Raw genomic sequence first — 4,903 nt, forward strand, 5'->3', positions numbered from 1 at the left:
CTGAGGTCCTTCTGGAAAGATGATGAGTTGGGGATGGGACATCCCCTCTGTTCCAAGCCCAGTGGGTATCAGAGCTGCCTAAACTGAGTCCTGGTAAATATTCACAGAATGAATCTTGGGCACAGGCTTCCTGCATGGGGACACTTGTCGGGGCTTCCTTGCAAAGCTCTGGGAGATGTAGCTTGTCTCCAAGGTGGGGCTTTTCTAGTGGTGTGCTGGTAAAATGTTTAACAACCAGATTTTTGGGAGAAAAAAAAGACAAAGATGGAGGGTATAGCTCAGTGGTAGAGTGCCTGCTTAACATGCACGAGGTCCTGGGTTCAATCCCCAGTGCCTCCATTAAATAAATAAATAAACCTAATTATCTCCCCTGCAAAAGATTAAGGACAAAATAAAAGACAAATTCCTATATGTAGCATTTGCTGATTTCCACTGTAAACGCCCAGGAAAGCTGTTGTTAAGCTGCTTCGGAACTGGAACTGGGGAGAGATGTACAACCACTGGCTCTCAGGAGCAGGTGCGAATCATCTCCAGCACAGCTCTGGGCTTCTCCCTGGCCTCTGGTGCTCCAGACCCTCCTCGCTCCCCTTCCTCTTCTCTTGCATCCAGCCCTGCTCTTGTGGCTCACGGAAGCCAGCATTTTGCACCCTGCCTCCCAGTCTTGTCTTGGGGCACAGCCAGGGGTGATCTCTAGGCTGGCCTCTGGGGCTGGCTGCAACTGGAGATGTGGGAGGCAGGTCGTTCCAGGGATTACACATTTAAAAAAATCTTTTTTGGTGGGGAGCGGGAGGTAATTAGGTTTATTTTTTCATTGGAGGTACTGGGGATCGAACCCCGGAACTTGTGCATGCTAAGTGTACACTCTACCACAGAGCTGTACCCTCCCTCTTCCTTTTTTTTTTTTTTTTTAAAGTTTGCAGACCCTCTTTGAGAATCTGAAAATGACTGAACATTTAACCAGGGAAAGTTACAAAGGTACATATGCAGAGCATTTTGTCACAGTTTACAGGGGATTCCTGGACCCCAAAAGCAAACAAAGGACACTCTCAGGGTCTCAGGGGGTTGCGTGTGGAGGGGATAAGTGATGAGTCTTACATGAGGTCGGGATGGCTAATCGACTGGGGTCTCTGGGGAGCATTTTAGTTTTCAAAGCACCCCCCGGCCCTCCATCACCAGATATTCGCTGCATGGTCAGTCCTTGGGAGCTGTGCTATCCTGGTCATCATTCCTCAGGTTAGGAAGTGGAGGCTTAGAGAGGAAAGAGACCACCCCAAGAGCCTTTTGTCACTGACACCATGGCTGCCATCTAGTGAGTACCTTCTATGTACCAGGTGGGGGGTTTTTGTATTATTATTATTCACAAATGTTTACTGAGCACTTACTATGTGCCAAGCACTGTTTTAGGCACCTGAATACATCAACGAACAAAAGAAAGAAGCCCATCCTCGGGGGACCTACATCCTAACCAAAGGAAACCGATAATTTGCTCCATTGATCTGTTGGAGAAGTTTCAGGGGTTTCACACAGAAATTCAAGACCTTTCCTTAAAGTGGGGCTCCGGGGTCTAACATGGCAACTGCTGGTTGTTGGAGATTTGTGACGTCTGAACTCCGAAGTCTGTCATGTGCCAGATGTTCTAATAACTATTTCTCATCTTCCCACCTCTGCAAAGCAGAGGCATTTGTTTTCCTGCTGTTGCTGAAATAAACGATCACAACGTGGTGGTTTAAACGACCGAAGCTTGTTCTATCATCGTTTTGGAGGCTGAAGTCTGAAATCAGCATCACTGGGACAAAACCAAGGTGTCAGCGGGGCCGTGCTCCCTCCAGATGTTGTGGGAGAGACTCTCTTTTCAGTGCTAGTGGCTGCCGGCATCCCTTGGCTTGTGGCCGCATCCCTCCAGTCTTCAAGACTGGCATCTCTGCTCCATCACCTTGTGTCACATCTCGCTCTGCCTTGCTTTTATGAGGACACTTGTGATGGCATGTAGGGCCCACCCGGACCATCCAGGGTAGTCTCATCTCAAGATTCTTAATCACATCTGCAAAGACCCTTTTCTTGTTTTGCCCTATAAGGCAGCACTTACTGGTGCAAGGGATTGGGGAGTGGATTGCTTTTAGGGGGTGCGTGTTTCAGCCTACGATAGCCAGGCATCATAAATTTCCCCTTTCTAGTGGAGGCTAAGTCACCTGTCCAGTGTCCCACTGCGAGGAGGTGGCACGCCTGGGATTCAGACCCCAATCTTGACGTTCTTTCTACCACCCAGTGCTCTGCCCCTTTAGCAGGTGCACAATCTGGAGATAAACAAAACCGAAACTGATGTGATTGGTCCAAGGTCATGGGCTCCTGCTGGCTTTCCATGCCCTGAGTCCTTTCCCAGGGGGCTACATTAGGGTCCGTCTGCTCCATTCTCGGCCAAGTCCACACGCTTGTGTGCTGGCACCTGGCCACCATTTGCCATCAAAAAAACAGCATCAACAGAAGGGGCGGCTGAGAACTCCCTTCTGTTTCTGCATTTACCAGCTTTTAGCTTTCAAACCGAGTCAGCCCGGAGGCTAATTTTCTGCAGCTTCCAGTAGTTCAGTTCCATTTATTGTGCCTGACACTGTGAACGCTTTCTCTATTGATTCTGGGATATATTAACTTTTTTTTCCCCCTCTCTCTCCCCCTTGCTCCCCAGCCCCAGCTCTCCAGCAGGTTTTGGTCCAGCAATTAGGTATCAGTGGAGACAATGTGGGGTGGCTGCCACTGCCTTTCAATTACCGTCACAGTAAATACAACTTACTCTCTGTCCCCGGAGTCCCTGTCACACTTGGAACAAGGAGAAGACTGCTTAAGTGACTCCTCTCTCCCGCTCAACACTCCGCCACTTGAGCTGATCAATAAGTCTTATCACCTCGTGGGGCTCCCTCGAGACCACAGTTTCACTAATTGGCTCTGGGAGGTGGCAGGCTGGTGAGGAGTGTGTGTGAGTGTGTCTGGGGGACGGTGGGGGGTACCTGGCCTCTCCACTCCACCCCACTCTCCCAGGTCTCTAGGGATGGGCGCGCCCCCTTCAGCATGGATTGGATTGGGAGGATCTCTGGCTTTGGATGGAGAACTTTGAGTTGCAGGGACAGGAGTTTGTGACTTGTCCAGATTTAAATTATCCAGAATCAGCAGGACACACAGAGGCATTTTAAGGTAATGGTGAGCAGACAGCCTTGAAATCAGACTGACTTGAGTTCTAATCCTGGCTCTTTCCCTCACTCACTGTGTGGCCTTGGGCAAGTCCCTTAGCCTCTCTATGCCTTGATGCCCTCCTCTGTAAGATAAGGACAGTGTCCCCAGCCCTAGAGGGCTGGCACGAGGGCTAAGTGAAATGACAGTTGTAAAATGGCCCACCGGCAAGTGACAGCCACAGTCACAGTCCTCAGAGGAGCCGAGGTGGTGTGTGGATAGGGTGGGGTCTGGAGGTTAGGCAGCCTGGAGCTTGCATCCTGTACCTCCCCTTTTATGGCCCCATGACCTCAAGCAAGTCGCTCACTGTGCCTCTGTTTCCTCTTCTATGAATGGGAGGGAATATTACCTGCTGTATTTGGTTGAATAGTGTCTCCCCCCAAATCCATGTCCACCTGGAACTCCAGCATGTGACTTTATTTGGAAATAATGCCTTTGCGGGTGTAATTGAGTTAAGAGGAATTCCCACTGGGTTCGGGTGGGCCCTCTATCCCACGACTGATGTCTTTATAAGAACATCATGTGACGACACAGACTCAGAGACACACACAGGGAAGGCGCCTGTGTGATGAAGGAGGTAAGGATTGGGGTGAGGCAGCTACCATCCAAGGATTGCCAGCCACCACCAGAAGTTAGGAAGAAGCTGCCTCTGTCCATGGGGAGGCAGTGGAAATCTATTTGCTCACAATTCTGGAGGCCAGAAGTCAAGGTGCCGGCAGGGCTGGCTTCCTCTGAAGCCTCTCTCCTTGGCTTGTCAGGTAAGTGGCCATTTTCTCCTTGGGTCCCCACCTGGCCTTCCCTGTGTGTTTATCTGTGTCCCAGTCTCCTCTTCTTGTAAGGACACCAGTCAGATCAGCTTAGGGCTCAATGGAAGACCTCGTTTTAAATTAATTCCCCCCTGAAAGACCCAATCTCTAAATACACTCATGCTGAAGTACTGGGGGTTAGGATTCACCACATGCATTTCGAGGGGTGGGAACACAATTCAGTCCATAATGGAGGGGATGAGGCCGGAGGCTAGGAGGCTGTTAGGAGTCTGGGGAAAAAATCCAGGTGAGAGATGAAAGACCTGAGTTAGGGCCACAATGGAAAGGATGGAAAAGGGGGCAAAGACAAGATATTCTAGTTCCTTTCCCACCTTAAGTGTTGTCCGAACCCCCGGTTTTGTGGGACTTGGAGAAAGCACCCCAATGGCTGCCATGTATGGGGCGCTCACAGTGGACCAGGCACTGTGCTGTCTCATGTATGGCACACACCTGGGGTCAGCCAGGTAGATGATGATGATGATGACGATGATGTTGATGATGAAGGTAATGAGGGGCAGGGGGATGTCTGGCCTTGTGTCTGGCACGTTGAGGGTTGGTTATTATTATTGTTTCTACTATTATTCTCTTAGAATAGCCTTGCGGCGTGGGAGCCTGGCACGGTGCCTGGCATGGAGTAGCTGCTCACAAAACAGTCAATGCCTAAGAAATGCAAAGGAAGAAAACTGCACCCTCATTTTAAAGGGGAGCAATGCGAGATGCTAAAAGATGGGGAACCCCGAGCAGGCTGCACAGCCCTATAGCAGGGGTTGGATGGAGTTAACAAGAAGGGCATGTGGTCATTTAAAGAAGCATTTTTAAAACCAGAGACTCTGGAAACAGGAAGAAGGAAATCAAGTCAGGGAGAGGGCTGGGCCCTC

General features: G+C 50.1%; 1 non-coding gene across 1 annotated transcript; it reads left to right on the forward strand.

The window, feature by feature from the left end:
• Positions 1–266: 266 nt before the first annotated feature.
• Positions 267–339, forward strand: TRNAV-AAC (transfer RNA valine (anticodon AAC)). Its single transcript has one exon. It is a non-coding gene; the product is annotated as a tRNA-Val (tRNA).
• The last annotated feature ends 4,564 nt before the right edge of the window (positions 340–4,903 follow it).

The sequence above is a fragment of the Camelus dromedarius genome, chromosome 14, assembly GCF_036321535.1.
Source record: "Camelus dromedarius isolate mCamDro1 chromosome 14, mCamDro1.pat, whole genome shotgun sequence".
Classification (NCBI taxonomy): domain Eukaryota; kingdom Metazoa; phylum Chordata; class Mammalia; order Artiodactyla; family Camelidae; genus Camelus; species Camelus dromedarius.